Raw genomic sequence first — 12,916 nt, 5'->3', positions numbered from 1 at the left:
AAAGCCTTTACAGAAAACAAGTTGGGACAAGGGCTAGAGAAGATCAGCTTGATTTAAGATGTGTTGAATAGAAGATTGTTGGATAATCAAGTGAAAATACTGAATAGGCAATCCTGATTTTAAGGAGAAAGATACAGGCAATCACCACACAGATGACATGTACAGCCATGAGACCCAATAGGATCATTTTAAGTATCCCTTAGATAGAAGGGAATACACACACACACACACACACACACACACACACACACATATATATAAAATATATTAAAAAAAATATATATATATATAAAATCCCTTATAGAACAGATGGGGAAACAAGCAAGCTAAGAGGGTGGGGTAGTATTGGTAGAGGACTCAGAGTGGCATCTGAGAAGCCAAGTTAAGAATGCACCTCAATAATGTTAGATGTAAAATAATGATAATAATAATAATAATAATAAAGTTTATTTTTAATAGAAATGTATTTTAAAAACTTATAATGGAAATATGTTCAAGGGAATTAATTATCATATATTGATCTTCTGGTGATATTTATACAATTTACTTCCATTTTTTTTCATACCACATTATGAACTATTTGGTTATTTAACCATATAAAATAAAGAAGTGATCAATTCAGGGGCGCCTGGGTGGCTCAGTCGGTTAAGCGGCCGACTTCGGCCCAGGTCATGCTCTCGCGGTCCGTGAGTTCGAGCCCCGCGTCGGGCACTGAGCTGACGGCTCAGAGCCTGGAGCCTGTTTCAAATTCTGTGTCTCCCTCTCTCTGACCTCCCCCGTTCATGCTTTGTCTCTCTCTGTCTCAAAAATAAATAAACATTAAAAAAAATAAAAAATAAATAAAATAAAAATAAAATAAAATAAAAAGGCTCACATTTAAAAAAAAAAGAAGTGATCAATTCATTAAAAACATGAAAGTATATTACAGCCATTTGAACTCATTACATAAATCAAAGCTGTAAGTTAGGAAGATTATAATTATTATTAGTTATCATTAAATATTAATTATTATATGTCAAATATGTCTCAATTAAAAAAACTAAAAACATTTTTTAATGAGAAATTGCATCATTTTCTATCTATAGGCAAATAAATTGCAAACTGAAACTTGACCTTGAATATAGTAATAAAAATATCATTATTGACACTGGCAAAGTATATCTCATTGTACTAATGGGGCCAAAATTCTTACTGGAGTGGGCCTCAGACAACATGGGAGAAGACAAAATGGTGATTATAGCACAGATAAATGTGTTTAAGAGTTTTAGTTTGAAGGGATTTAAAAAAATAACGGTATTTATAGTGGGTGATGTGGTTAAGAGGACATTTATTACTGAGTCAGGATTTTTCCCTCCTGTGGTAGTGAGGAATGCATAAATGGAACAAATTCTTCTGAAATAGTAGGATTGGAAGAACGTTAGAAAGCCTAAAAAACTTTTGAGGAATATTTGTGTGAGTAAATCAATGATATATAAAAGGGAATAGAAGACAGCAAAAATATAAAAAAGAAGAATGGTTCTTTGAAATGCTTAAGATGATGCATAAATCTTGGGAATCATTAATAAAGGAAAAAAGAAAATGTAAATGAACAAAGTTCAGAATAAATTCAGCTGCAGACATAGCAGAGATTTTATGATAAATGAATAATATAAAAAATTTAATCCTTGTCAATTTATGAGTATATTTGAAGGGAATAAATTTATGCAAAAAATTAAAATGTAAAAATTTATAGAAAAATAAACAAGCTAATAACTTTTCAGTAACTAAGAAGTTAATTAAAATGTTACACTTCCTCACCCTAAAATGCCTTAGTCCTATGTGTTTTGTTTGTTTGTTTTCCCTGGTGAACTGCACCTAATATTCAAGGGTATGTAATCCCCTTCTAATACATATTATTATATTTTTAAGAAGTTTATATAGTATTTATTTCAGAACTATAATGAAAGTATAAGATGCTGTGACAAACAGGATGTATTCTGCAAAAATTGATGTGGAAGAGGAAATGAGAGTGGCAGTGTCCAACTTGAATCCAAGATTAAGAAGATGTTCAAAATCCAACAGGCACACACATCTCATTGGGGAAAATCCAAAAATAGGCATGCAGTTTTGGCTGTTTACAAGCATGATGAAGAGGCAGAGATAAATGAAGAATCAGAAGAGTGGCTAGGCTGTATCTTCTTCCAATATCTCAGGATGAGCACTCTTAAGTCCTTGCCATGGGCTGAAAAAATAAAAGTCAACAGATGCACAAAGATCCAAATACAAATAGCCAAGCGTAACTGAATACTTGTATTCTTTCTGTGTCATTCGGTATCTATCAAAGAAACTTACAGATAGGGAAAGAGAACTATTGTGTCTAGTTTCCTAAGAAATTGATAAAAATAATTGAACATAATAACAGAATGTCTATATACATGTCAGATATTACTTATTGCTGACTTTAAAATCACCAGAATACTTTATGATCATAAAAAATCATAAAGCTCAATACTGAGCATTGGGTGAGGAGAACATTGATCAAAGGATTTATCACTATCATCACTATTTTTTAAAATTTTACATCTACATCTATAGTACTAAGGTTAAAGTTAAAAACCAGGTATTAGAACAAATTTAAGGTAATCATCCTTTTTTTTTTTTTTTTTACTTTTTCTTATACCACATGCTCAAAAATATGTACACACATATTTAATGGGAATGAAAACATAGGTTGTATCATTTGGAAGATAATTCTTTTGAAAAGAAAAGAGCCAGATGTGATTTCAGACTAGAAAAAGTAAAAACTGAGTGCTTGAAAGCCATATATAAGAGCGCTTTCCCCAAATTTCTCTATTCTCTTCAGAATGCTCTTCCATTGTTCTTATACAATATTGCATATACATTTTAGTACCAGCAGAAGGAAGGATATAGGACATAACACAGAACACTAAAGGAGAAAGTCTCTAGTTCAAAACACTTAATTCAAAAATGACATCTATAAGGTCAAATATAGATCTTTAATGTTTCTGGGACACCTGGTTGGCTCAGTCAATTAAGCATCCAACTCTTGATTTTGGCTCAAGATCTAAGGGTTATGAGATCAAGCGCCGCATGGGCCCTTGAACCTGCTTGATTCTCTCTCCCTCTAACAACCTGTGGTTTCTCTCTCTCTTTCTCAAAAAAAAAAAAAAAATCAGAGTTTATTTTTCACTGGTACTGATATTATAAATTTTTTTAATGTTTGTTTATTTTTGAGAGAGAGTGAGACAGAGTGTGAATGGGGGAGGGGCCAAGACAGAGGAGGACACAGAATCTGAAGCAGGCTAGAGACTCTGAGCTGTCAGAGCCCTGATATGGGGCTTGAACTCACGAAGCATGAGATCATGACCTGAGCCGAAGTCAGATGCTTAACCGACTGAGCCACCCGGGCGCCCCTCATTGGTACTGATATTATAGAATGACATTGTCTAATATGGTAGCCACTAAAAACATTTGACTTCTACAAATTAGACTAAATAGTTAAATTTAAATATGATTAAATTTATTTCTTAGTCACAGTAAGCTATATATCACTGTTCAATGACCACATGTGGTTACTGGCTCCTGTATCAAACAATGCAGAAGGGGTGCCCGGGTGGCTCAGTTGGTAAATAAAGCGTCTGACTTCAGCTCAGGTCATGATCTCACGGTTCATGAGATCAAGTCCCACATCAGGTTCTGTGCTGACAGTGTGGAGCCGGCTTGGGATTCTCTCTCTCCCTCTCTCTCTGCCCCTGCCTTGCTCTCTTTCTGTCTCTCTTTCAATCTCTCTCTCTCAAAAATGCATAAACATTTTTGGGAAAAAAATGCAGATGTAGATATTACCAATAGTATTACCAGAAAGGTCTACTGGATAGTGCTGTCCAAGAGTGAATGGAATATTGGAGAGCAAGGATTCCCATTCTAAATATATCCCATAAGACCATAGCAATCCTTTTCTATATAATTTTATTTTTGCAGTACACTTTAAAAACATACAAATAAACAAATAAAATACAAAGGATAATTTTTTTTCCATTTAAATTATCCTTTATTTCATTATTAGTCAGGTTCAATACTCTGTAAGTTTGACACTTGTATGTTTTTGAATTGTCTTTTTATGTTCTTTGGCCACATCATTAAAAAAAATCATTTGAGTATAGTTAACATACAATGCTGCATTAGTTTCAAATGTACAACATCTCTATACATTGTGTTCTGCTCACCACAAGTGTAATTACCATTTGGTACTATACAATGCTGTTAAAATATTGACTATATTCCCTATGTTGTGCCTTTTATTTCCATGACTTATTCATTCCATGGCTGGAAATCTGTATCTTCCACTCCTCTTCACCCATTTTGCCCTTTTCCCACCTCCCTTCCCTCTGGCAACCAGAAGGAATTTATAGGTCTGGTTGATTCTGCTTTTTGTTTATTCATTTATTTGTTTATTTGTTTTAGATTTCACATATAAGTGAAATCATATGGTATTTTTCTTTCTCAGTATGACTTATTGCACTTAGCATAATAATCTCTAGGTCCAAACATGTTGTCTCAAATGGCAAGATCTCATCACTATTTGCATATGACATTATATTTAGAAAACAAAATCTCCACCAAAAAAAAACAAACCAGAAGTAATAAATGGATTCAGTAAAGTGGTAGAACACAACATAAATACCCAGAAATCAGTAGTGTTTCTATACACTAATAATGAAGTAGAAGAAAGAGAAATTATGAAACTAGTCCCACTTCCAATTGTACCAAAAAGAATAAAATGCCTAGGAATAAGCTTAACCAAGGAAGTGAAAAATCTGTACTCTGAAAACTATAAAACACCAATGAAAGAAATTGAAGAAGACATGAACAATGGAAATATATTCCATGCTTATGGATTAGGAGAACTAATATTGTTAAAATTTCCATACCACTCAAAGCAATCTACACATTTAATGAAATTCCTATCAAAATACCAGCAGCATTTTTCACAGCACTAGAACAAATAATCCTAAAATTTGCATGGAACCACAAAAGACCCCTAATAGCCAAAGCGATCTTGCAAAAGAAGAACAATTCCAGATTTTGAGATATATGACAAAACTGTACTAATCAAAATAGTATGGTGGTGGCACAAAAATAAGACATAGGTCAATGCACCAGAATAGAGAGCTCAGGAATCAACCCACATTATACAGTCAATATGTCAATTAATCTATGACAAAGGAGACAAGAATATGCAAAAGGGAAAAGACAGTCTCTTTAATCAATGGTGCTGGGAAAACTGGACAGCTATGTATAAAATAATGAAACTGGACCACCTTCTAACACCATCCATAAAAATAAACTCAAAAGGGATTAAAGGCCTAAATATGAGACATTGAAACCATAAAAGAATTGAAGAGAACATAGGCAATAATTTTTTGACATTTTTCTATATATGTCTCTTAATAGGCAAGGGAAAAAAAATAAACTACTGGGACTGCATCAGAATAAAAAGTTTTTGCACAGCAAAGGAAACCACCAATAAGACAAAAATGTAACTGAATAAGAAAATATATTTTCATATAATAGAAAATTGTGAAAAACCCATGTACATAATGGGAATTGATACATGATGCATGAAGCTCCATAATTAAGTGGTGACATAATAGGGATTTTAGTATATGTTATTAAGCAGTGTGCACAATGCATAAAGTAAAATAAAGTTAAAAATAGAACTACCGTATGATTCAGCAATCCCACCTCTGGGTACACATCCAAAGGAAATGAAAACAGGATCTCAAATACATCTTAAAAATTGACAGACCAAAAGAAAAATTGACAAAGTCCTAAAAGACTTTGTATAAAAAAGACAATTTATAAAAATATATATATATATAAAATTTGTCTTCAAACATATGAAAAAATGTTCATGCTCACAAATGTAAGCTACAAGTATCTGGGATGACACCTGTGAACCAAATGGGGGGAAGGTTTGTATGGCAAAATAGGATGCTCCCATCTATCAATTTAATGCCCCCATGGCTTTTAATAGGATGTATGAAATGCAAGGTGTTTAAACTAGTGGTTTAACTTGGAGTGGATTTTAAAATATGCTGCAGAGAGATACAAAGATATATCTATATATTTGTTTTATTTTGTTTAGGAAAACTTACTCTTGGCAGCAAGTTTGACTAATTCCCTGATACCTGCTTGCACACATTAATAGTCACAGCTCATTAAAAGTGAAAAGCATGACAGCACATTCTGTTTCTGATGCTGGAAGAAACAGATACTCTTATACATCATACACATTAGAGCTGGTGCCTGCTGTTAGGGTGGGTTCTCCAGAACCCGTGATGGAAATTTGACAGGCTGGCATCCAGAGCCGTGAAAAAGGGAGAAAGCATATTTGGGTGGAGGAAGAAGAAATTTAACTGTGAGGCGAATGAACAAAATCTCAGCCATCCCACAGGAAGATCTGGAGCATATACAACCCGAAGAATCGTTTTTTTAAGGGTGCTGAAATGGACAAGTCTTTTATACCCCTGCTTTGATTGGTTATTCAATATGGGAGGCTCCCCAAAGGTTTTCTGCAGCTGAATCAGATTGTAACAATGTTAACCATTGGAGTCTGTGGGCTGACAGCTGGAGCCACAAGGTCTCCTTTGATGTGGGATCTGAGAAATTGTTTCCATCATAGTGCTTACCATGGAAATAGGAATAAGAATGGGGATTAGGAATAAATAATATAAGAGAAAACTAATAGTCTTGTGCCTTGGCCTGAGGAGTGTCCTAAAGACAACCGTTCACAACTAGGGTTATTTATGTGACAAAGATTTCGTCCCAAGTCAGCCTTCTGCCTTTTGGGGATTCACATCATTTCCCTGAGCCTCCATGGTCTTAATTGATCTGTGAAACAGCAATGATAAAACTTTTCCCATAAATCATAAAGTACTTTGGAAGCAAATGGTACTTCTGTTGCTTTTGAGGCTTGAAACTTTGTTTTAAACATTTGTATGCAATCAAATATTAAATGTTGAACATGAACAGTTCCTGGATATACTTTTAATTAAATGTAGTAAACATTTTAGAAGTCTGATTATCCTACTAAAAGCTGACAATACCAAATCTCAGTTAAAAAGAGAATTTAGATTTTGGAAGAGAAGGCCTGAAAGCTCAATGGAAAGTATTATCAGGAAGATTTACTTGACTTTTAGAGAAGTGAAAGAAAGTAGAGAGATTAATGTCTAAGAAATCAAGGTTCAGAAAGACAAAGGAAAATGTATCATTTATTCTATATGCTAGGCACTGAACTGGAGATTTTAAAATATTTTTCTCATTTATATACACATTAACTTCATGAATTATAAATTATTACTGTAAGCTTACAGAAGTGGTAACAGAAGTAGAGAGTGGCAAATTAAGTTATCCAGGATCAAATAGCTAGTAAGTGGTAAATTCTGTATTCCATTCCAGTCAATCTGGCCCCAAAGACCTTGTTCTTTTCAGTAAACAATTTAACTGTTGAACACTTATTTTAGGCCAAAATCTGCCTGTACTTTGTTCAGTCTACCAAATAATGGACGCATTAAATCCTTTATTCTTGGATTTGCAGCTTTGTTATTTTCCTCAAATATCGTTATGGCAGTTAACTGATATTCTGTTGATTGGACCATTGGTCAGGTAGGCAGTGCTTACTGGGTCATAGGGTAGTTCGTATCTTCCACACACTATTAAAGCTATGAACCTAAAACTGCTATAAAAAAAAAGAGAAAGTGTATTTTATAAAATAAAAATGAGCATTAAGTAAATTTGGATGAGATTCTGTAGTGTTAGTGTTATTGCAGGGACATGTTCTGGGATACTCTAAAACTTGTCTTTAAGTGGAATGAAACTAGTAAAGACTCCAAACTGACCTGTTCATTTCACTGCTATAAAGTCCCTTGTAAGTCATCTAATGCAATATTCTTAATGTGGGAGTAAAGAACAGTCTCAGGGAGGTTAAGTGGCTTACCCCAAATGGCACAGCTATTTTATGACAAACTTTGCCATACGAAACTTTAATGTTTCATATGAGAAATGTCAGTATCAGCAATGGCGGCTTTAATAGGAAATCAGTTGTGGGTTGTGAACGTATCACTGAATAAGCAAATTTCATTTTTCATAGTTTGGTGAGGGAACCTCATTTAGAAAATTAAGTGGCATCGGGGCCCCTGGGTGGCTCAGTTGGTTAAGCGTCCGACTTTGGCTCAGGTCATGATCTTGCGGTTTGTGAGTTCAAGCCCCCCATCGGGCTCTGTGCTGACAGCTCAGAGCCTGGAGCCTGCTTTAGATTCTGTGTCTCGCCATCTCTTGGCCCCTCCCCGGCTCATGATCTGTGTCTCTCTGCCTCTCAATAATAAATAAACGTTAAAATTTTTTTTCTTAAAGAAAATTAAGTGACATCTAAGGCCACTGCACTAACATATTAGAAGTCCAAAATCAAAATGTGATATCTGTAAATTCAGTATTGTTTCATTCTTTATATATTTGATTTCCCCTAATAGAGAACAACATTTCTTCATTAATAGAGGTCTTAAGTCAAATATACTTGAAAAATAAAATATTTTATTTAGGATTCTTGGAGATTTGGAATATATGTCAACATAGTAAAGCTTCTGAGAAATCTGCAGTTGAAATATTTAAATTTGCATAGCTCAGTGTTTCCCAAATTTATTTGAGCATGGAACATTTTCTTCACAACATATTTTGTATTATTTTATTAAATATAAGTATGGGAAAAGCCAAATAATCCTATGTTTTTAAATATTTATGTAATTCTTTGTTACTTGTATCAGAGTTTCCTTCTGAATGACAGAGGTCTAAAATCCAGACTTATTTTTTCTAATTTTTTAAACCTTTCTTAGAACATTGGACAGCCTTAGCTTTGAGCTATGATTTTCTGTAAACTATGTCTGACTACTCTTATAATTTTTTTTTGCCAATTTTTCTTTCACACATTATATATTTCTCCGCCAAGCATATAATATTTCTACAATAATATTGAATTATTGAGTTAAATAAAATATATTAAAAAAGTTAACTTTACCTGTATATTTTTACTTTTTAAAAATGTAGCCAACAAAAAATGTGAAATTAAATAGGTAGCTGTAATTATATTTCTATCGGACAGAGATTCCAGAGATGGGGGTTAGAAAATAATGATATAGGGGTGCCTGAGTGGCTCAGTCGGTTAAGCGTCTGACTTTGGCTCAGGTCATGATCTCACAGTTCATGGGTACGAGCCCTGTCGAGCTTTGTGCTGACAGCTTAAGAGCCTGGAGCCTGCTATCAACTCTGTGTTTCTCTCTCTCTGCCCATCCCCGTTTCTGTTCTCTCTCTCTCAAAAATAAATAAATAAACATTAAAGAGAGAGAGAGGGAGGGAGAAAATAATCATATAGTTTCTTGGGACATGGTTTCATGTATGCTTTAAAAAAGTTAAAAAATTGGGTCACCTAGGTGAATTAGTTGGTTAAGTGTCCTACTCTTGATTTTGGCTCACATCATGATCTCATGGTTCCTGAGTTCAAGCCCCACTTTGGGCTCTGCACTGACAGTACAGAACCTGCTTGGGCTTCTCTCTCTCTTCCTCTCTCTTGTCCCTCCCCCCTCCCTCTCAAAATAAATTAATAAACTTAAAAAAAAATTTAAAATTGATTTCTTTTCATGACACCAAATTCAGGCCTTGACCATATCAATCAAGAAACTAACAAAGGCATACCAGTAATATTTTGGAGATGAATACATTATTTATTTACATTCTATTCCTGTGTTATTTATGTATGTTATAGTAAGTTGAACAACTTAACTTTAAATTTTAGCACTACCTCTTCCTGCATTTCTGAGATCTTTAAAGTCTCTAAGCCTATGTTTTCCATCACCTATTTAAAAAAGAAAAAAAAAGACTCTCTTGATATTATATGATTGTTGGTTGAAGGTTTTAGTATTTGAGTAATAATCAATTTACATTGCATTTAGTTCATATTAGGAATCATTATTACTGTAGCTGTTTTTGTTGTTATTAATATTAGTAAAAACCTTATTGTTGTTTTTTTTTTTTTTCTGAGCTTATGAATACGTTGAATGGCTAGCACACTCTATTCATACCCTTCCTTTTTTTTTTCCTATCAGTGTTATGAAGGGCACAGCAGGGAAATCACCAGCTAGAGCATGAAGGTAAAGCAATTTTACATTCATCTTCCCTTTCGAAGGAAATATTGAAATGTCGGTTGCTGCGCTGCCTGATACACTATGAAATCATTTACCGTCCATTGGGATTATGAGACCTGGTGATGCGTTGCCTTTTCTGAATATAACTTCCCTGAGAAAGTTGCTGCAACATGGCCATCTGTTGGGGTGCCTTGGCTGAGACATATTTTAGAAGGCTATCTTCCTTTTCCCCTGTTTCTCAACACATGCATTTTTACATCCATAAACCAATGTCTTAAAGGGTTTTTCTCAGAGCACCCAAATTGAGAGCAATGGATTTAGAGTCAGGAGACCTAGTTTCTATTCCAGGCTCGGCCACTAATGAGTTCTGTGACTTTGGGAGAGATGTTTAATTTCTCCTGCCCTTAATTTCTTGCTTTATACAACAAGGAGTTTGAATGAAATTTTTTACATATTCCCTTTAGATGTTATTGCCTAAACTTCTTTGTCACATTTGAAATGAAAATATTGTGTTATCTTATGATTTTTTGCTGGTACTTTCTTGATGTTACCTATTTTATGTCTCTATCGTTTATTGATTCATTCAACAACTTTATGAGGACTTGCTTCAGATAATGTTCTAGGTGTTAGGAAAACAATAGTAAACAAAAAATATGTCCTTGTGAATCTTACAGTTTGGTGGGAGAAACAAACAATCAAAGATTTGCATCCATATCTCCATACAAACACATGGGATATGATTGTGACAAGCACTCTGCAGGAATAAAATTTGGTGCCATGAGAATAAAATAGAAGTATGTGTCTTTACTGGGTGCCTGGGTGGCTCGGTTGTTAAGCATCTGACTCTTGATTTTGGCTCAGGTCATGATCTCATATTTTCATGAGTTTGAGCCCTGCACCCCCCCGTCAGGGTCCACACTGACATTGTGAAGCCTGGTGGGGATGCTCCCTCTCTCTCTGCCCCTGCTCTGCTTGCACGCTCTCTGTCTCTCAAAATAAATGAATAAACTTAAAAAAAAGAAGAAGTGTTGCTTTTGGAGGGAAGTAAGAGAGGGGATTTGTGTGTATAACCAAATATTATTTATTTTCCTTTTAGAATATGTATTCTCTAGTTAATGTACTAATTACTCAAATTTTGAATCTAAGTCTTATTATATTCTGGGCTCTGTTACATACCTCAATTTATAGTAATGAATGAAACCTTTATGAAACTTACAGTGTAATTAAGAAAAGAGAACAGTAAATAATCCAGAGAGTTCTGCTTCCTCTTAAGTTATAGGAAGCAAGAGAATATGACTCCCATCCTAACAACTCAAAAAAGGCAAAAAAAAATTAAAAAGCGTAACTTCTCAGTATAGAAGACTTGTCAAAAGACCACCAAAGGAACTGAATTTCAAGAGTGAAAAACATCTCCCAGGAGAAAAGGGACAAACGAACTGTGTCATTTTTGTCCGAGCAGAGAAGCCACGGGTGGAAACAAAAGACGCATGTGAGAAGTCAACTAAAATGTTGATGAAATAGTAAAGATCTAGTTGGCCTTGCCTATGGGTTTAAAGTAACTGGAGCCACAGACATGTGGAGGACTCTTCCCACAAGCTTCCTCCACATGCTCAGGAGAAAGGCTGGGCAGGGCTAGAGACAAGGAATGAGCCCTCTCAGTGGTACAGGTATGCATGAAATGATTTTCGTCCATGCTAACTGCTTTTCTGGACCCTCTTACAGGAAGCAAGTTTTTAGCTGCTGAGGTGGAGGTGAGGGCAGCAAACCCTCTCAACCTTACGGTCTTCATGGGAGTGGTGGGAGCAAAATCTGTGCAAAGATAGGAGATTCTCTTTGTCAATACCATAAAGCAGGCAAATGTGTACAGCTTCTAGAGGAAGTGTAAAAGTTCTTTGCATCGAAGGAAGGTCTACAAAGTCTCTTAGACCATGGACCTTGCACTGATAGACAACAGAAGTTTTGCTACTACTTACCAAGGAGCAACGAATTCCCTTCTTCCTAAACCCTACCACAGATAGAAATCAATTTGCTGCCACAAAGAAGAATGGCAAAAACACTGAGAACGTGCTATCTATCCCCTTGGCCTGGGTACACACACCCTTACTAAGACTGAGGCTGCATCAGGAGAATTGCCACCATTAAAATCCCAGCACGGAGTAACAATCAAGAGCAGTCTACTGCTGCAGGACAAGAGCATAAGAAAAGGCCCAATCTCTGTGGCAGAGCTATGCTATTATGAAAACAAACAAAAACAACAAGTGCTGACATGAATATGGAGAAATTGGAACTCTCCTGCTCTGCTGCACTGCTGGTAAGAATGTAAAATGGTGTAGCCACCATGGAAATCAGTAACCTCAAAATCGGTATCCTTTTGAGGAATCAGTTCCTCAAAAAAAATTAGACATACAATTCCGTGTGATCCAGCTACTGTATTGCTAGGTTTATACCTAGAAGAACGGAGGTGGGGAGTTCAACAGATATTTATATGTCCCTGTTCACAGTAACATTATTCACAATTGCCTAAAGAAGGAAACAACCCGAATGTATGTTGACTAATGAATGGATAAACAAGATGAGAGATACACATACTGCAGAATATTATTTAGCCTCAAAAAGAGTTTGGATGTATGCTACACAGGGATGATCTTTACAGATGTTGTGGTAAACGAAACAAGTCAGTCACAAAAGAACAAATACTGTATGATTCCACTTACATGAGGTGC

The 12,916-nt window shown here is 35.1% G+C and overlaps 1 long non-coding RNA gene across 2 annotated transcripts in view; it reads right to left on the bottom strand.

Annotated features, from left to right (window-relative positions):
• Window positions 1–1,933: 1,933 nt before the first annotated feature.
• Window positions 1,934–12,916, bottom strand: part of LOC122217171 — a 61,959-nt gene continuing 50,976 nt past the window's right edge. For both annotated transcript variants that reach the window (XR_006201331.1, XR_006201330.1), the window contains exon 3: window positions 1,934–2,221. This is a non-coding gene — a long non-coding RNA (uncharacterized LOC122217171). The remainder of the gene's footprint in view (window positions 2,222–12,916) is intronic.

The sequence above is a fragment of the Panthera leo genome, chromosome B1 (assembly GCF_018350215.1).
Source record: "Panthera leo isolate Ple1 chromosome B1, P.leo_Ple1_pat1.1, whole genome shotgun sequence".
In the NCBI taxonomy this organism is placed as follows: Eukaryota; Metazoa; Chordata; class Mammalia; order Carnivora; family Felidae; genus Panthera; species Panthera leo.
This window is presented reverse-complemented; position numbering and strand designations above follow the sequence as displayed.